Source organism: Candoia aspera, chromosome 3 (genome assembly GCF_035149785.1).
Source record: "Candoia aspera isolate rCanAsp1 chromosome 3, rCanAsp1.hap2, whole genome shotgun sequence".
In the NCBI taxonomy this organism is placed as follows: domain Eukaryota; kingdom Metazoa; phylum Chordata; class Lepidosauria; order Squamata; family Boidae; genus Candoia; species Candoia aspera.
Window position 1 is genome coordinate 45570455 of NC_086155.1, and position 22589 is coordinate 45593043.

The following is a 22589-nucleotide window of genomic DNA, read 5'->3' on the forward strand; positions in this document are numbered from 1 at the left end:
ACTATCCTACCTGGGATGCCGTCTACTTGGATAAGAGTACAACTCCACTGCCTTCAGTCAGAGTATTTGGAGAGTACCAAACTGGAAAAGGCTGACATTTCTGCATCTTTCAGACACCTTTATACTATTATTCCTTTGTCATTTTCCAACCTTAGCCACTTCTAGCTTTGCAGATTTCAGATCTCAGAATTCCATAACCAGGCAGGGCAATTACTGAGAATTCTGAGAGCTGAACTCCACATACCTGGAAGTTACCAAGGTTAGGAAACACTAGCTAAATACTAGAAAGAAAATCTGAGATGAAAGTAGAGGAATATGTCATATCCGCTATTCTTGGACAACACTTGCTTTAAAATCTACTGTGTCATTTAGAGGAGAGCAACAGAGTAGAACCCACTTCCAGAGAATGGAACAAGCTTAATCTCACCCAATAAGTATTGTAATCATTGCTAACCAGCGGTCACATTGTATCTTCCTACCTCAAATTTGATTGCTGATCTTAAAGCATGTATAGGAATAAATGCAGATATATACAAAAGATACTTCTTCCTTGTTTTGTTGAGAAGAGATCTATATCATTAGCATTTCAGGCTCAGGTCCACCAGACAGCCAAACTGGACAATGATGGCTGAGATAGTAAGAAGGCCTCAAAACCCAATGCACATTTCCCAGTAGATCTTATTTATCACAAGCTTCAATCAAGATTAATGCTTCTATTTTCTTGGAGATTACGGTTTTGGAATTTCATACTGGATTCCCAGGGGTATAAACATAGGAATTTGTTAAATTTCGCAGGGGTATAAAAATAGGAAATAAATAAAGACAAGAGTGACATCTGCACTTCACACTTCTAAAAGGATAGCATACTTCCACAATTCATGAAAGCCACCAATTTAAAGGTATCCAGAGCATAGCTGGTAACTCTTTTAGAGTATAACTCCCATGCCAGTGGCCAAGCTGGCTGGTGCTGATAGCAGTTATAGTCCAAATATTTGGAAGACAGCAGTTCCCCTATCCCTGGGAGGGAAAATATGCTGCATAATGAATGCAAGAATGCACTCTGATGGATCTTTGGCAACTCATAGATCCAAGGCATGTGGTAATTTAATGAAATAAATGAATGTATTCAGTTTAAATTTAATGAACAAATGTATAAACACAAATACACAAATGCATCTTTCACGTTGTGGAAAGCTGCCAAAGAAAAACTAGATGATGAACTAGATATCCAATACTGAATTCTTAAAAGATCTTGATGTCTTCCTGTAGAAGACACAATAGCTTTAAGAAGAATAGATGGTTACTGCTATGGAGTCTAGTATACTTCAACAGAGGATCACATGCCTAGAAGAAAATAACCCTTCCTAGGGATATGTCAGATTCTCTGATCTTGTCTCCTCAGATTATTTAATAGTGCTGCTGGCAGGATCTTGCTGCTTTTATTAAAATGACAAAAAGCATCACCAGTATTGCTGTAGCACAAATCCACCTGTTCATACCTGCATGCCACATCATGCCACACAAATGGGACAGGGCTTGTTTCACAATCTTTCAACACTGCTTTCAACATTCCAACTCGCATTGAACCGCCCCCCCCCCACATTCCTATCTGCAACATTTACCACTATAGCTAAAAACCTTTCCAGATTATGTGTTATCAAAAGTGTGCTGGGACCAAAATAAGAACAATCCTTGCTTTGCTTATGGGTATTCAAAAGCATCTGACTGGCTGTATGGATTGAGATGGAACTTGATCGCATTCACAACTGTTAAGTACAGTTGGGCATGAGTAAATTATATTCTAAGTTTGAAGGCAAGAAACCAGTGTACAGAACATACAACTCGTCAGGTGTTAACATTCCTTGTGAGACGCTGTTTTTCCTTACTGAGAAGCAGCCATGTTCTTAATTAAGCCTATGATTCTACAGTAATCATACATCTCATGGATCAGCAAGACTCAGACTGAGTTAAAGGGGTTTTGAAGAAATCTTCCTTCCAATTCAAACTACAAAAGTATTCTCATGGGGTATTGGAAGTCCCCCTCAAGAGTTACAGCTATCCCTTATCCCTCAAACTAGCACCTGATCTTTGAGTTACTGCACCCTGCAGTGGCTAATAGGGTACAACTCTAGCAATGAATTGCTGGAATTGTAATTAACAGCCAAGGGTTTTTTTCTATTAATTTATGAAATGCACACATGCCACCTCCGATCCCAGTGGTACAATCAGTACATCTTATTAACACCTTATGAAAATCCCATTTCCTTTCCTGCTACATTTACACATGAATGGTTCATTTATGAAACTGGCAAGGAAACAAGCATGTTTTCACTTATTTATGCTTCTTTTACTGAAGTACTAAGAGTTCATGCTTTCTCTCTACTGTAGTCATATAAAATAAATACTCCAAAACTACTGCTGCCCAGAAATATGTTTTAATGCATGCAACTTGTGAAGTTCATGATTTCTGTGGCAAATATATCTGAAAGCTAATTTAGTGGGATTTTAGCATTCCATAAAGCAACTGAGAGGGGAAGATGTTCAGCTATTGAACTTTCACGTCTAAATTCCTACCTGTGAAAAACTAAGACAGGAATTATTATTGCCTAACATTATCAACTGATGACCTAGATTTTCTTTCACAGAGCCTTTGATGGGAGAAGACATAGAAATACTTTTCCTCCCTTCTATTTTTGAAATGGTACAGTCCTGGTGGGACTGAATTATTTGTGATCTCCCACCATCCAAATTAATTTGGACTCACTCAGGTAACTGGGAAATTTAAAGTATCCTTTTTCTGTTTCTAGATGTGGCAAACAGTCCTCAAAATAAAATCACATCAGCTGTTGCCATTTGCCTCATCCTTGTCATGAGCACTGATGGTGAGCAGGAGGGGGCCCCTATCCAGGGGGGAAAATGCATGTGTAGTAGCGAGAATTTGAGCTGTCATTCAGAGAGACACAGAACAGACCCGCCTTAACTTTTGGGGTTTATCTGTCTGGGTTTTTCCCACACTTCTTCAGTTTGTTAGGATTTTCTGTCTCATGTAGCAGTAATAAAACACTAGAGACATATTCCTCGTCTCGGTGTGGTTCCTGCTTGTCAGGACAATCCCCTTCCCCTATCTATTCTTCTTCTATAGTGAAATTAAAATATCAGCCGTAACCGTGAAACAGTGGATTTTGAGAGGTCTTTAGTTTGCAGGTAAAGAGTTGGACCCTGTTTCTTCTAATTTTAAAATTAAACCCCTGAAGCTTATATTGAAATTACTTGACAATTTCATACACTCAAGTTCAGATCCCTTTAAAGAAAATCATTTTTGGCATTTAATTATCTGTGTGTATTTATAGGAGATATTATAGTTCAAGGACAGAACAAATCTATGCAGCAGTATAATACAAGAATTTTAAATTTTACCTATATATTATACATATGATCACTAGTGTCATCAAATGCTAAAATAGCAATATAGCAGTTAACCTGGAGATTAATATTGAAGAAACTTGGGGAAACAATTGTAGGCTACCCCACTGCATCATGTCCTGTTAGAGAGATGATTATATAAACATGCAAATAGAGGGCACTCCTGTTATGATTTATTGTTTAAATTCCTACATTAACACTATAGCAGTTCCAAGGTATGCAGAACCAAGCTACGCCTAACTTCATAGTCCATCTGAGAAACAGTACAGTTTCTGAACACATGTAATTTGGCTTATGTGAACATGAAGAGAGGCATGACATCCCAACTCACTTCTACTTTAGGTCTTAAAATTTGATCCCATTGAATGAGGTTGATTTTCTAAAATATTTTGAATCATAAAATTTTGATGGAACTTTTTCTAGGAAATTCTCTTATTCCTTTCTCTTTGTCTTGTATAAATCTCAACATTTTAAAAGAAGTTTTATTTGTATAACAGTAAAAGAACTTGATCTAAAAACTTAACTATTAAAACAAATAAGGATTAAATGGAACATTCAAACAATAAATACAAAATGTTACTTCATTAATAGTTTTAATTTATTTTTAAATGAAGACACTCAAAGTAAGACACTGTGTCTTTTAATTTAAAGAGTAAGTCATGTAAGTGTGATTTGACTTCTTTAAAGTATTTTAGTCAGGGAAAGACAGTGCCCTGAATAAAATACTTTAAAATTGACTCCTTTTCATTCATTACATTACTAATTTATTTTACGAACCAATACCATTTTAGAAACGGAAAATGTTCCACCCTAGAACCTGCATTGAAATAAATGTCCCCACATTTAGAAATTCTGGTTCATTTGACCTGACCCAGTTTTCTTTTAAAAAGCTCACAGCACCTAATAATAATAGGGGAAAACAAATAAAATCAAAAGTAGACAATTTCTAAAAATTGGGGACTACAAACGAGCAAAATACAAAGATGCTAGAGAAGAAAGGCTAGTTAAATTTGCACAAGCAAAAGTACATATTATATAAGGAATTTTAAGAAGGCTATAGTATTTGGAACTCAATTCAAAGGTTTCTTTTTAAAGGAAAATCCATTTCTGGATATTTTTTTTTAAAAACTGATCATATCACCCTCTATATTACAAATGGAGAAGAGAGCTTCCAGCATTTCAGTTCCAAAGTTCAAATCTCTTCAGTCAGTATCCTGTATTAATCATTAGCTGGGTTCCTTTGAAAATGTATTTTCATTCCATGACTTGAAAATCAAAACACCCCAAGAACTTGCTCATTTGGAAATTGTTTGTTTTCCATAAGCTGAGATGAAAAGCCCAATGTCTTTCACTCCCATCTGTTTAAATTGCTTGGAATTAAAATAGATGGATGCGAAGCCTCCATGGACTGTGAGACATTCAATAAATCAAAAGGGGTGGTGGTGGTAAGGACAAGGACATGAGGGAGGGAGACACAGATAAACTGGTGCTGTTTTCAGTGCCTAAGCAGAATGCAATGCTCAGAAACTGCAAAAGAAGTTGGGAAGGTAAAATGGGGATATGGTACAAAAAACAGATCTGCCAGTCTTTAGGAATGCTAAATCTGTTGTTACACAAGCAAAGCCCAGAGCTGTTGTTTTCTTAGACAGGACCAGACGGCTTGACTCTGTATTCCACTGCCACTATACCAAGGATTATGGCATAGAGAGATTTCACCATACAGCTATACACTCGCATGACTCCATCTTTTCAATTTATAATGACTACTCCAGCCCATTGCGTTCCTCTATCAGTATGAAATAAGCAAGCAGGCCTACCTTTGTCACCCTTCACACTTAAGCAATTTTCCCTTCTCTCTCCCTCCCCCTCCAGGGCTGGTGTTCAATCGTCTTTCAGTCACCTCTATCTCAAATGAGAAAGTCCTCCATGCAAGGCCAGGAATTTTTCAGTCATAGCTGCAAAGATCCAGGAAACATCCAAGTTTCTCAGCTGGGTGCAAAAAACTGTTTCCAAGGGAGCAGACCTCTGGCCTTCTACAGCTGAGAATAGTGAGCAGACCTTTTTCCAGGGTCAAAAGATAGATGTCATCTCACCGCTGCAGAAAAATTACCCTTCGCGGGCCAGCCCTCCTCCTCTGTGGCTTACACAGAGGCTCATTATCTCAAGCCCACCAAGCCACAGCAAATGGGAGAGCACACGCCGCCACGCTGCTCCACTCTCTTCTTGTTTAGTCCTCCTCCCTCCCCTCTCTGTGGATTCCCCTCGTGAATAATGCAGGAGCTGTAGTCCCAGACACTGCCCACTCTATGCTTCTCCCCGAAGCTGCTGAAAACAGCTCAGAGTGCCAGCCAGGGACAGGCCCCATGTTCTGCACAGTGCGAGTCCCAGGCCCTTGTATGACAGCCCTGTGTTCTGTTGCTCCCAAAGATGCTGTCTCTTTTGGTACCAATTCTGCTTGTGAAACAACAAAAAAATCACAATGAGAGGTTAAGAGGAGGTCCAAGTGAAAAGAGGAATGATGCTCTCGTTCTCATCTCTCTCAGGCCAGCTTCTCAGAATCAAAAGCGTGCATGAAAATATAGTCCTTTCGCCTTTGCCAGGCAGCACGGACTCAAGCGTTGTAAGTTTCCACAACTCAGAAGAGAGATGGGTAGAACTTTTTCCAGGCCCCACATGGCGCAGAGACTTTAATGGGTATGCCAGGGCTTGCACTCTCAAAAGTGGGAAGGAGCAAGGCACCCAGCATGAAGCCAGGATGAACTTGATTGGATTTTATTTAAATTTAATTGAACAGTTAATAAGAGTAAGCCAAGGCTTTAGGGAGATTGAATGTAGTCCTGGAGGCCTCATATTGTGTCTCTCTATCCTAAACTTTCTACCAGGAGCTCAAGCCTATATTTGAGTGGACATTCAACTAGCTAATTATCGTCATACTGTTTTGCTTTTTCTATGCCCTCCCAGCCCAGGAAACAGACCTGCTGGATTGGGCTACAATAAGATGCTTTCCTATTGGTCTCTGCGTGTCTCCAATTAGGCAGCTGCTGTTTATTATTAATATAATTCCACATCCCTGATACCACATTCTGACATGTGGCATCCTGCCATGGATTTGTTCCTCTGTTACTGAACGCCCTGGAATTTATTTTGTTTACAGGACAAGGAGGAGGAGGAGTTTGTTCTTCTAGAAATACATCAAAGTCAAGGGTCATTTCTAGGGAAACTGAGAGGGACTGTCAATTCATCAAAGGAGCAAGCAATACTGAATACTGTATTTTAATACTGAAAGCTGCCATATACTATTTTGGTTCATACATTGTGTTATGATGTACAGTATTGTGACTTGAATGGTTTTGGAGTTGATGCTGAGGTGCAAAAACTGAGGTGGAGAGCCACATATGCCCCTCAAAGCCTTAGATGCAGCCCTTGGAACCTCTAAAAGCTACCAACAATTGTAGATGTTAATGTGTCAGAACACATACAGTAATTGAAGAGTAATCATAGTAAGTACATTTATAGTATAGTGAGTATATTAAACTTTAATAGTAAGTATATTTAACTTTTTGCACTGAAGATCCTGCCTAGTCTGGCAATGAAATGTCTGCAAGAAAAAAACAAGGCTTAGAGAGTATCACGGACTCCACAATATTTACATAACTTGAATTAAATTTAAGTGTAATTGAAAAGGATAGCATTTAATTTTACCCTTGCCTGAGCATGCTAAGGATGTTCCCCAGCACAGCAAAAATTGTTTGCCCCTGGCTTATCATGTCATAGTGTATAATCCATGGCTCAGTGCAATGTTTGAACCCAATCCAGCATTGCTTAATGTAGCTCAATACTGTCAACACTGACTGATACATGGCCCAGGATTAAAGCTGGAACTAGGATGTGCTCTATCATTAGAGCTGAGTCTGAAGTTTGATTCCTATGCTGGTGGCAATCTTCTCAGCTTAGATGGTGCCTAGCCATACCTTTTTAAAATAATTCTTTGATAGCAAACAAACACGAAAAAGCATAAAATGTTTTTCACACTAACAAGCGTTACTGCGAACACTATCATTTCCAAAAGAATGCTTAAGACTAATTGTTCAGATGACTATGTTGGATCCACAAAACAAACAAACAAACAAAGTAGCCATGACTTTATTGCTATTAATGTTTTAAACTTTGAAATAATTGCCATTTGTGTAGTGGCCAGGAACTGAGAACCTTAAATCTTTCATCTCCAGTGCCAAACAATCACAAGCTGAAATACGAGTTGTATCATCTATGGAAATTTGAATTAAAACCAGGATGAGGAGAGATTACATCATGGTCTCCCTGTCTTGAGTGGAAGGATGTCCAAAGCAACCCTTATATGGCCTATGCACAATGGGAATTCATTTTTACAATAAGCTGCTTATTTACAGATCTCTAGGTTTTGTGTATTTGTACAGAGGCTGCAGAACAAAACAAGTAGCATGAAACTCTTTAAACTTCAGAAGACTTTCAGACTGAAGCTATTTCCATGTTTTCTTTAATTAGTTTTGCTTTTTGCTCTTTGGTAAAACTGGTTTTCAGTCCAACCAAATACATGACTCCCTTTTCAGGCAATTGCTCACAGCCTTCTACCGTACAATGAACCTATTATTTACCACTGATTTCCATACTATGAAATCATTGTAAAACAGCCACACTGTGATGCTGGTTCTTTATCTCCAACATAGAACCAAAATAGCTTATTCTCTTGTCCAGGAAGTTGGCTGCCCAGAGATGGGCATCCCAGAGTTTTCCAAAACAGTTCTAAAGAAATAAGTTTTTCAACCTTTAGTCCAATCCTATCAACCAGAGTACTGAATGCCAAAAGATCCTGGACAAGGTCATATAGAAAACGACTCACCAGCCTCCTTTGCAATGCTTCTCGGTGCTGTAGCTGTTCTGCTGATTCACTTACTGCATTGCTGGCAATACTGACTGGGGAATATTTTGAGAGGTTTGCAGTGCTCCAGCCCCAGGATATTTGTACAGCCAAGTTGGCTAAGGGGTTAACCCAGATAGCCATACGGAATAGTGATGGCATTAAGAGGTAATGAAAGGATGATGGCTTCACAGCAGGGACACGTAGCCCAAACAGAATTGCTCCCCCACCCCCGATATAGTTGGCTACTTTTCAAATGGTTAAACATTTGTGTATTGACCCTTTTTTTTAAAAAAAAGACACTAATGCTGAAGTTAGTGATGAAATTTGTAATGGGCTGGATCTTCCCAAGGCTCTTTTAGAATTATTGGAGACTTTCCTTTCAATTGTCCCAGTTTTCCAAACTTGAGAGGTTTGAATTTATCCACAACTACCTCATTTTATCTGTCATTTTGACTCTCCCCACATCTATCCAGCAAATGAAATGCTATTGGGGATAGGAGGAAATATGATGGATAAGGCATGCCGTTTGGTTTAGTGGTTAAAGCACCAGGCTAGAGACTGTGAGTTCTAGTTCCACCTTAGGCATGAAGCTCTCTCAGGCCTAGGAAGAAGGTATGTAATGGCAAACCACTTCTGACAACCTTGCCAAGAAAACTGCAGGGACTAGTCCAGGCAGTTGCCAGGATTCAGGACTGACTTGAAGGAGATAGATGATAGATAGATAGATAGATAGATAGATAGATAGATAGATAGATAGATAGATAGATAGCCAAGTTTCTCCTGAAAAACATTGGCAAAGTTTTGTATTATCGAGTGTTGTTTTTTCCTCCCACCAAACCTGAGATTCGTATTTGTTTTCGCACCACTAGTAAATATTAATATTTCAAATCTGGTTAGCCTCCCCAAATATTTCAAATCTGGTTTCCTTGTTAGCCCCCCAAAATACAACACTACCATATTCACTCATATGTTAATGGTTTGTAGTATTGTTCCTTGGAGATGAGTTTTGTACATCCATCCATGGACATGTAATAACATCATGCAACAGCATGCGAATAAACACCCCAAGTCCAATATCGTGCTATTCCCTCAGCATCTCCAATATTCATACCACAAAATACACACTGTGAATTACGCTGTGAAGTCCTGCCACCTAAAACCAACACTGCAAACAATAGTATTCCTATTCACTCAGGACTATGATCCTACTGTGTACCAGTCAGTCTGTTGCCCAGTGGGATCCTGCCCTAGACTGCTGGAGCGGGTCTCCGGTCTGACAAACCAAAGTCCTGACTCCTTGTGGGAAGAATCTTTGGTGATGACTAGGACATTATCTTGCCATGTTATGTAGAACTCCTTTGGGCATGTGACCTCAGAGGAAGTGGATAAAGTGCTATCTAGATTATCCTCTACCACATATAGTTTGGACTTCTGCTCATCCTAGCTGTTGCAAGATGTTGTGGAATGGTCTTCCCATGGAGTCACGCTAACACCCTCCTTGATGGAAGAGAGCTTCCATACAGTTATTAAAAAGATAACTTTTCCGGAGAGCATTCTAGGGATTTTCACTTAACTGAACCATCTTTTACTGTTATGGTATATGCAGTTGTCATTTTTCTCTCTCTCTTTATGTTGTTTGTATTTTAACCTTAATGTAGATACTTTAATTTTTTTCTTTTCACAGCTTGTATACTGTATATGTATATACACAGAGATCCAGTTTGGTGTAGTGGTTAAGGCATCAGGTTAGAAATCGGGAGACTGTGAGTTCCAGTCGCACCTTAGGCACAAAGCCAGCTGGGTGACCTTGGTCCAATCACTTTCTCTCAGCCCTAGGAAGGAGGCAATGGCAAACCACTTCTGAAAAACCTTGCCAAGAAAACTGCAGGGACTTGTCCAGGCAGTATCCAAGAATTGGATACGATTGAACGGATAAAACAAAAAATACTGCATAGAGTCATGACACTGTGGTGAGATATAAATTTGGAAGAAAGGAAGAAAGGTTCAACCTGGCTTTTCCACAGAGCCTTTGGGACTGAGAGTTCTATGAAAATAATTAGAAATCTGCCCTAGGGATGAAATAAGGGCTCCAGGTATAATATGGGTTTATTATGAGGTATTTATTGAATACTGAAGTGTTATTTATGTTATTTTTGTTCTGGTATTATGAGAATTTGTAAACTGCTTAAAGTCATTCCCATTGTAATGGCACAGATATTACAGAATGAATGACTGAATGAATGACCTCCCCTCACCTTTCTCTACTTCCTTTCAATGTTTCATCATAAACAATCAAATCAGTATTTCCTTGATGGATTATATATATGAACAGGCTTAATTAATTGATGTATTCAGGGCAGCCCTTTGTCTAAGCAGATACCCATCAAATAGTCATCATTTCAAATTTCTCTAAGGTGGCCAAAAGGCCAATCACTTTTTCTGTAATCCTGTCTCCTTCCCACCTATCTATTTATATCATCTAACAGAATATTTTTTGCCACATCATAGTGGCAAAATTCATGGATCACATTCATTCTGAATGTTGCACAACTTTCCCCCAAAATCATCTCTGATTCTTCCATTAGCAATATTCACTGGAGTATAACATCTAACTATCACCATTCCTACTATAATGTACAGCCAGAACAACCTAGAAGACTCCAATTTATACTGTCTGATATACATTTTAGCCCTCTCATCCAGTACAGTACAGACTAGGTTACCAGCTTTAGTCATACCCATGCCACATGCTAATGGCAGTATGCCACAAGCACAGCCAAAGCCCAGTTTTACCCAAGCATACTAACACTATTCTATTCAAACTAGGATTTCTGATTTAGAGATTATCTTGCAAGCCAACATATTGTTGCCCACCTACCATGCAGTGTACTGGCAAGAATTCAAACATTACAAAATTATTGGGAAGTTAATCATAACTTAGGAGATGCATTCATTACTTGTTCTTCAGTTCAGTGTAAGAATAGCTTGCATTGATACAATGACCATAGTTATGAAACGGATCATGCAATGAAATTTTATATATGCTTATCCAGAGATCAGCCAAATTCAATTCAGTTGGATTTACTCTCACATAAGTGCTGTTGCCTTAATTTTTAGATAATTTTTAAGGAACTTGATTACGCTCGATATCTTGAAATTGAGTAATTGCAGTTACCACTCTGAATTCCACTGTCTGTTACTCTTACATTGGCATTCATACCATGGTCTTAGAAGGAACATCAAATGGATTGACAAAAATTATGTGCATGCTAATGAGGATGGCCAGATTTAGACGAGGAGACAAGGTCTGCATAATTACATGGAAGAGGACATTTTCAGCAGCTGTAACTCATCATATAAGATGCATCTGCTGAAATTTTGCCTTCCACACAACTACTAAAGTCCATAAACCTTGTTCCCCCATTAATGTGAGTTAGTTCACACATTATACTAAGTCATTATTTGCTTACTCATAGTTTGATGGATAGGCCATAACTAGATGGCTAAATAAAAACAAAACAAGCCACATTTTGGATTAATGTGATGCATTTTAACCAGTATTTTGGTTCACAAAACAAGCTAAACCATAAACTGTGCTTTATAAACCACAGTGGCAAACATTATCCCAAACCAAACCAAACAGACTGTGGCTTAATACCATAATAAATCCATCTAGTAAGATAGAGGTAGTGAGGCAGGGAAACTTAGAAGCAACAGTCTATGCCTAAGCATAGATCATAAGAACAGAGGAAGGAAAACAACAGCTTCCTAAATATTGTATTTTCTTGGAGGAGTTAGGCATGATAATCATAGAATCAGGAAACACCTTGACCTTCCTGGTAACTTTTTGCTTTCCTATACAATATATTCTGGAAAGCACTGCACCAATCTATCTTGGAAAAAAATAATTATACACATGATTCACAAAGTAAGCCAAGAAATTCAGTGGAGCAAATTCCACTTGATTAACTTCTTTTTGATTTAGGCAAAGATTCTTTGAACTCTCCAGCCCAAAAGCTTCAGAAATTGGATAGTTGTCCTTTTCAATCTTGAATGCCAAAGAGACTAGCAGTAGAACCCTTGGGAATTATCCTATTATACAGTTTATCTGTTCAGAGGTACTTGGTTCTTGAATCCCTTCTTAGAATTTCATGTGTTTTTTACTGAATAGGTTTTACTAATTATTGCAATAAGATAGCATAGTGAGTCTCATTAAATTTTTGATTTGTGGGGACTGAAGGATTTACCACTATTTTAACTGAACCAGGATGCTGCACATTTCCTTGTTTTCAACCTCAAACTTCACCTCCCTCTAAGGTCAGAGACAATCCCAGTTGTGTAGTCCAATTTGAAGTGGTTTACCAGTCCAGAGTCAAAATGGCAAATTCCAGCCTTTCATTCCAAAGAGAACAAAGAAGTCTGGACCTTGTTTTGAAATGACCTGGCAGCCCACTGTGAAACACAAGCCCAACTTTTATCTTCAGTTCAGAGATGAAATGGGGCAAGGTATGGCTTGGTTCTTTCACTTCACGGTACTTTCAGCACCATTCCCATTCCTTTTCCAATCTGGAAATGGAGAGAAAGGTTGTAATTCTCCTCACTGATCTTCTTAGAGGGCAATATAATAATTGTCATGGCGAACATAGCAAATAGAATTGTGCCCTTTTGACAAAAATTTAAAAATATATTAACAATAAAAACACCATCCTAATGTTACTCTTCCATTACAAAATATCCATTAAAGTATCAGCATCAAATCATTACAGTCCTGCTTTTCACTATCTGAACATCACCAAAGTATTCATGCCAAAGAAGTCAGATAAACCAGTAAAGTTACTGCAGCAAAGAAACAGAATCAAGGAAGCACAGTTCTGTCCTCTTTAGAATCTAATGAAAGGTTCCACCACTAAAACATGATAGGAAGGGCTGAGAGTAGAGGAAGTACAAACAGCAGCATAAGCATATTCTCCAGTAAGGAAGTCCAGGAGCAAAAGGTTAGAACAGGGTCAATGCAGACTGCGAGAACCTGTCACTTCTCATCTGTATCTATGGAAACCAACAAGAGGCTGGAAAAAGAACTGCAAAATTATTGATTGTGGAAAAGCACATTCAGTCACATGTGACATTTTAATCTTGGAGCAATGGTACCCAATACAATTAAAGCGAGTGCCTTTATTTAAATGCTCCCAATTTATCAGATGCATTGAGAGGTCAAGTCCATACAATCAACATTTTAGTAAGCATTACAGGAGGATTCTTTCTAATGCAAATAATAATAAAGGGGGCACCCATTGTGGTAAGCACACACTGTAGTATTTTTACCTTCAATAAAAGTGTTCAGTTTAATTAAAATGGTAAAGTGGAAACAAGTAAGTCATCAGTAGACCTCAGCACAATTCCCCTATATTGCAATCATTTCTTAGTCATTTTGAAAATGCATAAGCTCTGCACGTGAGAAGAAGCAGGGATGGGCTTCACCTGCACTTCTCCCCAAATTGCTTTCCATGGAGAGAAGAAATTCTCCATTATGTACAGCCCCTCTCCAGCCAAGAGAGTGGAAAATAATGAGAGCATGTGAAGAAACAAATGTACTTGTCCTTGTTCTCCCCCTCCACTTTCAAAATGACAGAAGAGCTCCAGCAATGAGAGGGATGAGAAACCCACAAGAGGTAAGTGGATGTGCCTGACAGCGACGCTGCACACATTAGCCAGCAGGTGGTCCCGTATCTGGATGGAACCTGAAGTTTTCCGCTGCTGTTCTGTTCTTGGTGCAGTAGAAGAATAATATTCTTTTTTGTCTTTTGACTTGGGAGTCCTGAAAGCCATTTGTGAGAGATCTCAAGGGTATGACTAGAAAAATATGATGAACATTAAAATACTCTAATAACTCTTATTACCAGGCACCCAAGTGACCCGGGGATGAACAGATCTCAAATTATGAAACACCAGCATCAGTTTTCTTGGTGCCAATTTGAGAGAATTACAAATTAGACCAGTCATTTACACATTGGGATAGGTTACGGCACAAAATAATGATTACTGAAATAAATTACGTCTGATTTTGTGTAGAAAATATTTCTTTCCTACCAATCTTTTCATCTCTTTCTAGCACCTTCCACACACCTTCAGGCCATCTGCCTGCAACTTCTCACTCATTATCCCACTGGAGGCAAGTGAGAAAAAAGGATGAGGAGGCTCCTGGGCCATGCTGGAGGAAGGATGAGACCTCCTTATTAGCCTCCCTATGAGAAATGCTTTGCTGGAGGTCGACTTGTAGGAATGACCATCTGCTCAGTGCAGCCTGAAATAGGAGCACAGGCTTCCCAGAACAATATGGAACAGATATTACTACCAGGAAGCCAGCAACAACACAATCCTAGCCTGAAAAGTCAAGATGTTTTACAGTATGCACTGCTGACAAGGTCATACAAATAAAACAGAATTATCTGCATGCAAAAAATGTGGCAGTACTTCCCCAAATGTTTAAAATAGTAACACAAAAGTCTAACATGAACCACACCAACTTTCAATTTTTTAGCTTAAAAAAATTCTGCATTCTACTAACCCTAGATTTACAAGATCTGGGTGGCAAAGGCCTGAATAGCAGCAAATAGGTAAGCTTCCTGCAGCTCAGTTCTGGTAGCCCTAATTGACTCCCTCAAAGGCTGATAATGCAGCTGTCCAAAAATGCCCAGGTCTTTTACCAAATGTCCAATTAGCATTAAAATTAATTGTTAACTTCTGATTATCCTGGAAGAGATGTCTTTCTGCTCTTTAATGGCTTCCAACCTGAAGATAGTGCAGGGAGTCAACAGCACCCCATAGAAGTGTTGCAAAGGGCAACCTCTGACTACTTTTACAACTCTGGAGTCCCCTCCACTTATGACTAATTTCTAAACTGATAAAGATTCTAATTTCATAGCAATCTTATAGAAATTAAGAACTTGACTAGGCAGCCATTATCCCATTCTGTAAAGACAGCTCTTGCAAGAGATATCTAGTGAGCCGTTTAGGAGAACTTAATGACTATCTCTGAAGCCTTAGTCACATAATTATCTTTAAAAGATTAATGGGTGCCCCTCAAGCCATCAATCTTTCTTCCTCTTCCATTTAATAATGCTTCCCTTGCCTCCCCAGTTATTAATCTTGACACACTGGAACCTACAGAAGGTTTCTGCCTCACCAGTTCAGCTGTGTAGTGCATGCTAACACAATGGCAAAAGAACTGGAAAGATTATGACATCACAGGGATGACTGCAGCTTAAGGCATATTCCAGAGCAAGGGCAGAGAAAGTACAAGCACGCTCATTTTGTTGGGACAGTTCTTGTCCCCCTTTTCATCATCTGGTAAGGTATGGCGAGAATGTCATTTTAAAAAGTGCCACTTATCTAAGCCTCGTAGAAAAGGGGTTGTTGTATCCCAAGAGAAGAACTTTGGTTTAATTGCGAACTGAAATCCAGGTACTTTGCAAAGAAAATACATTTTCTTGTTTGCATAATGAAACTTCCAGCTCTACCTACAATAATTTAGAAATATCCTCTAAATGTCCTGCCATTTTGTTACTTTTTAAAGATGAAGTGGAAGAACCGGCACTGTCTGGCTCTGTAACTTCTTCATTGCCATACATGACATGGCTTTTCTAGCATTTGAGAGAGAGAGAGGCGGAGGGAGGGAGAATGAGAAAAAGAGAGAGAGATGGGTGGGAGGCTTACAGAGGTTCTATTTCACAGTCTATACATGGAGAAAATATATAATTCTGGGCTTTATAATTCTTAATATTATTCCACATGCTGCAAAGGACCCTAGTGCCTCCTAGAGTGAGGATGCTGTATCTTTTCCACCTGTTTCATCAAACCCATCCCATCACACTCTTCCATCACAGTCTTAAGAAAGCCCCACTATTAGCCAGGTATAGTAAGCAGAACCTTCCTATTTAATAGTGGCATACATTTAAATGCCACTGCTAGGGTCAAAAGAATCAGAACACAATGGCTTTCATGTCTTTTAAGTCTTTGAAAGATATTTTATGCTGTATTCAACAGAGACAATTGACTTCCTAAGAGCACAAGCTGAGTTCATGGCAGACCTGCGAAGGTCATACATGTAAGGATTAGTCATAAAGTTACTTCTTCATCATGGTCGTAACTGAGTGGTTGCTAAACAGCGCAGTCGCTAAACAAAGACTACCTGTACTCCCTACAATATTTCAAAGGTGTAGCTGTTATTCAACAAGCAGCCATCCAATGGGCTAGTAGCCCAGCCACTAGCTTCACTATCCTTCTACCTGGCAACTTCACATATGTTAGAGTAACAATTCATACAGGAGCAAGAGGAAACTAAATCTGAAGCATCCTTTCCGTGCTGGAGTCTCTGCTTTTCTGGCAGGACATAAAGGTGGAATAAAAATTGTTAAGTGTGAAATGAAAAATAAATTATTGAAGTAGAAACCATGTAATAATATAGAAATAACAAATATATGTCTATTTTAAGATGTTATCGATTAAAGCTAGAGTCGGCAATCTACCACTTGAGAACTGCATGTGGCACTGGCTGTCACTTGCTGAAGGAGCTGTGGGCCATTTTTACAGTATCCTAAATGATACTATAAAGAGTCTCAAGCATGTCATGCCCGGCTCCGAGAGCAGGTCTCTTTCCAAATGATAGCTCTAACACTTATTAACAGCAATATATAGATTAGTCCTAAAAAACGATTACTATAAAGACAAAGATCGGTCAATAGAAGATTTGCAGAGAGGGAACAGATCTGAAGCAATGACTCTCAGTATCAACGCAAGGAACAAAGGAGAGGAATAAAATGTTAAGCAAAAAGCAAGCAGAGCATATTTTTAGAGCCAAGAAATAAATTCTAGATTCTGAACGTCTCTTCCTTCCATTGATTTTCGATGGTTGCTTGAACGCAGTAAGGAAAAAATGTCTCCCAGACTCCAGTGATTAACTGAAACAGAGGTAGTTTACCTCTTATACAGTATGTCAGCTGTGGTTTTAAATGTAATACATTTAAAAATAATCAGAATAATTATTTTTAAAACAAGGGCAGGCACTTATCACAAGTCTTTTTTTTAAAAAATAATTCTTAATAAGGGGACATGTCAGGGATGTGTTGATCTCACCACAGAGGCAGACTCAGAATGTGCAGTTCCCTTTTTGGGGTGATTCTGCGGTGTAGGAGAGAGTTAGTAAAAGTGTGTGTTAAGCCTGTTAAAGGCTTAAGGTACCCATTCTGTTTCTTGTTCATTTGTTTAATGAAAAGTTATGTAGCTATAATCCAGTAGTTTGCTGAAAAATATCAGAGATGTGATCCTGTGGGGAAAGTGCAAGGAGCTGCATGCTACCAGAAGATTGTGGACTCTCTTTCCTATATTATTATAGCTACTGTGTAGTATTTACCTTTTTGAAAGGAAACTTGCATCCATTTCTAAGTGCTGATGCATATATATTAAAGTTACATCAAATAACAGAAGCACATTTTTACCAGAAATTGAGGATTAACAGAATCTAGCAATTGGGTGACTTAAATCATAGTGTAGAACAGGCACAGGGAGCATTTTCCTGAATGCCAAAAACATAGCCCTGCACCATCTGGCTGGAGTTCATGGGACAGCCAACTGATGCAGAATAACTTTTCCTCATATACTGTTTACCATAAGCATAGGGGGGAACATTTCAACATCTATCGGAGATGTTGTCTTCTCTTACCTTATAAAAAAGGGTTGCTTGCATGCTGGGTGACCAGAAGAACTGGCAGGAAGCTACAGAACCCATGTTCCATGGCTTCTGACTCCAATTCCAATTGGCAGAGCTAAGAAGATACTTGGAGAGGATGTTATCTTTGACAACTGTTTGTGGCCAACTACTGTGATCACAGCCTAGTGATGGTGAGCACCACTGCATCACAAAATGTGTTGTCATAATTGGAGTTGTAGTTAGTGCTCCCACAAGCCAAGAATTCAAAAAGACAGTTATCAAAAGGGGAAAAAAATCACCTCTTATGGAAGCAGCTTGGACTTCCCATATTGAGTCTACTTCATAAACATGGTTCCACATTACTGTTAAGTTTGTGAGGTAAGAAGTAAGTCCCTGTTTCAGATCACAATGAACGTATGACTTCACCCAGATCTGCAATCTGAGCTACTTTATGAGATTGTGGTTATATGCTAGTATATATAAAATCACTCTTAATCACCTTAAACACTCTATTTATTCATTCATTCATTCATTCATTCATTCATTCAGATTTATAGGGCCATCCAACTCAAACACTTTGACTCTGGGTGGTATACAGCAAAAAGACAAATATTTATTTATTTATTTATTTATTTATTTATTTATTCATTCATTCATTCATTCATTCATTCATTCATTCATTCATTCATTCAATTTGTCCCCACCCATCTCCTCCCTTCAGGGGACTCTGGGCGGTCTACAGTAATCAGTTGAAACAACAATCATAAAATCCACAATATAAAATTACAATAATAAATAATATAAATAAGAGTAAAAAATAAAAAAGTCCAACTGGAACAAGAATCTAAAGCAATCCAAGAGTGGGAGGAGTGGTCTATAGCAGCCATCCCCATGTAGATCTATTCCCCTCTCCTCCCCAAGCGTTACCTTGTCGTGGTGCTGGAGCTTGAGCACCTCAATGATGCCATGAGCTAAACCATGAAGGGCCACCCAAGACGGGAAGGTCATGACAGAGAGGTCAGACTAAATGCGATCCCTGGGGAAGGTAATGGCAACTCACCCAAGTATACTTGCCGTGAAGACTAAATGGATCGGTACAACCAGAGATATGTCGGTATACCATCGGAAGATGAGGCCCCCAGGTCGGAAGATGGTCAAAATGCTACTGGGGAGGAACAGGGGATGAGTTCAACTAGCCCCAGACGTGATGACGCAGCTAGCTCAAAGCCGAAAGGACGGCTAGCGGCCAACAGTGCTGGTGGTGAACGGTGAATCCGATGTTCTAAGGATCAACACACCATTGGAACCTGGAATGTAAGATCTATGAGCCAGGGCAAATTGGATGTGGTTATTGGTGAGATGTCAAGATTACAGATAGACATTTTGGGCATCAGTGAACTGAAATGGACTGGAATGGGCCACTTCACATCAAATGACCACCAGATCTACTACTGTGGACAAGAGGACCACAGAAGAAATGGAGTAGCCTGCATAATTAATAGTAAAGTAGCTAAAGCTGTGCTTGGATACAATCCAAAAAACGACAGAATGATCTCAATTCGAATTCAGGGCAAGCCATCTAACATCACAGTGATCCAAATATACGCCCCAACCACAGATGCTGAAGAAGCTGAAGTAGAGCAGTTCTATGAGGATCTGCAGCACCTACTGGACAACACGCCGAAAAGAGATGTTATTTTCATCACGGGAGACTGGAATGCTAAGGTGGGCAGTCAGATGACACCTGGAATTACAGGTAAGCATGGCCTGGGAGAACAAAACGAAGCAGGACATCTATACAGTCAGTAAAAACAAGACATGGAGCTGACTGTAGTTCCGATCACGAACTTCTTCTTGCACAATTTAGGATCAGACTGAAGAGATTAGGGAAGACGCACAGATCAGCTAGATATGAGCTCACTAATATTCCTAAGGAATATGCAGTGGAGGTGAAGAATCGATTTAAGGGACTGGACTTAGTAGATAGGGTCCTGGAAGAACTCTGGACAGAAGTTCGCAACATTGTTCAGGAGGCAGCAACAAAATACATCCCAAAGAAAGAGAAAACCAAGAAGGCAAAATGGCTGTCTGCTGAGACACTAGAAGTAGCCCAAGAAAGAAGGAAAGCAAAAGGCAACAGTGATAGGGGGAGATATGCCCAATTAAATGCAAAATTCCAGAGGTTAGCCAGAAGAGATAAGGAATTATTTTTAAGCAAGCAATGCATGGAAGTGGAAGAAGACAATAGAATAGGAAGGACACGAGACCTCTTCCAGAAAATTAGAAACATTGGAGGTAAATTCCAGGCCAAAATGGGTATGATCAAAAACAAAGATGGCAAGGACCTAACAGAAGTAGAAGAGATCAAGAAAAGGTGGCAAGAATATACAGAAGACCTGTATAGGAAGGATAACAATATCGGGGATAGCTTTGACGGTGTGGTCAGTGAGCTAGAGCCAGACATCCTGAAGAGTGAGGTTGAATGGGCCTTAAGAAGCATTGCTAATAACAAGGCAGCAGGAGACGACGGCATTCCAACTGAACTGTTCAAAATCTTGCAAGATGATGCTGTCAAGGTAATGCATGCTACATGCCAGCAAATTTGGAAAACACAAGAATGGCCATCAGACTGGAAAAAATCAACTTATATCCCCACACCAAAAAAGGGAAACACTAAAGAATGTTCAAACTACCAAACAGTGGCACTCATTTCACATGCCAGTAAGGTAATGCTCAAGATCCTGCAAGGTAGACTTCAGCAATTCATGGAGCGAGAATTGCCAGATGTACAAGCTGGGTTTAGAAAAGGCAGAGGAACTAGGGACCAAATTGCCAATATCTGACAGATAATGGAAAAAGCCGGGGAGTTTCAGAAAAACGTCTATTTCTGTTTTATTGACTATTCTAAAGCCTTTGACTGTGTGGACCATAACAAATTGTGGCAAGTTCTTAGTGGTATGGGGATACCAAGTCATCTTGTCTGCCTCCTGAAGAATCTGTATAACGACAAAGTAGCAACAGTAAGAACAGACCACGGAACAACAGACTGGTTTAAGATTGGGAAAGGAGTATGGCAGGGCTGTATACTCTCACCCTACCTATTCAACTTGTACGCAGAACACATCATGCAACATGCTGGGCTTGAGGAATCCAAGGCTGGAGTTAAAATCTCTGGAAGAAACATTAACAATTTCAGATATGCAGATGATACCACTTTGATGGCTGAAAGCGAAGAGGAACTGAGGAGTCTTATGATCAAGGTGAAAGAAGAAAGTGCAAAAGCTGGCTTGCAGCTAAACCTCAAAAAAACCAAGATTATGGCAACCAGCTTGATTGATAACTGGCAAATAGAGGGAGAAAATGTAGAAGCAGTGAAAGACTTTGTATTTCTAGGTGCGAAGATTACTGCAGATGCTGACTGCAGTCAGGAAATCAGAAGACGCTTAATCCTTGGGAGAAGAGCAATGACAAACTTGATAAAATAGTTAAGAGCAGAGACATCACACTGAAAACAAAGGTCCGCATAGTTAAAGCAATGGTGTTCCCCGTAGTAACATATGGCTGCGAGAGCTGGACCATAAGGAAGGCTGAGAGAAGGAAGATCGATGGTTTTGAACTCTGGTGTTGGAGGAAAATTCTGAGAGTGCCTTGGACTGCAAGAAGATCAAACCAGTCCATCGTCCAGGAAATAAAGCCAGACTGCTCATTTGAGGGAATGATATTAAAGGCAAAACTGAAATACATTGGCCACATAATGAGAAGACAGGACACCCTGGAGAAGATGCTGATGCTAGGGAGAGTGGAGGGCACAAGGAAGAGGGTCCGACCAAGGGCAAGATGGATAGATGATATTCTAGAGGTGACGGACTCGTCCCTGGGGGAGCTGGGGGTGTTGACGACTGACAGGAAACTCTGTCGTGGGCTGGTCCATGAAGTCACGAAGAGACGGAAGCGACTAAATGAATAAACAACAACCCCAAGCGAGGCAGCAGAATCAGGTTTTCAGACTCCTCTGAAAGGCCAGGAGCGATGGGGCCAATCTCACCTCTGGGGGCAGCATGTTCCATAGGGCGGGGGCCACTGCAGAGAAGGCCTGCTTCCTGGACCCCGCCAGATGGAATTCTCTTACAGACGGGGTCCGCAGCATGCCCTCTCTGCACGATCGGGTGGGACGGGCTGATGTAATGAGGATGAGACGGTCCCTCAGGTAACCTGGCCCCATGCCATGTAGGGCTTTAAAGTTGATAACCAACACCTTGAATTGGACCCAGAAGCGAACTGGTACCCAATGCAGCTCGCGCAGCAGCAGTGTTACATGTGCCCTTCTGGGGGCACCAAAAACAGCTCACGCTGCTGAATTCTGGACCGGCCGAAGCTTCCGGATACTTTTCAAGGGTAGCCCCATGTAGAGTGCATTGCAATAGTCTATATGAGAGATAACAAGGGTGTGAGTGACTGTTCGAAGGGCCTCCTGGTGCACAGCACGTAGCTGCGCAAAGGCTGTCCTGGCCACGGCTGCCACCTGCTCTTCGAGCAGGAGCCGTGAGTCCAGGACGACCC

The 22589-nt window shown here is 39.9% G+C and overlaps 1 protein-coding gene across 7 annotated transcripts in view; it reads right to left on the reverse strand.

Moving 5' to 3' along the window:
* NFASC (neurofascin) overlaps window positions 1-22589 on the reverse strand; it is a 199322-nt gene that overhangs the window by 156087 nt on the left and 20646 nt on the right. Inside the window, exon 1 of one of the 7 annotated variants that reach the window (XM_063297526.1) lies at window positions 5241-5581. The exons of the other annotated variants lie outside the window; for them this stretch is intronic. The gene's annotated coding sequence lies outside the window, so the exon portion shown is untranslated. Of the gene's footprint in view, window positions 1-5240; window positions 5582-22589 lie in introns of those variants that run through there. 7 annotated transcript variants of the gene reach the window in all.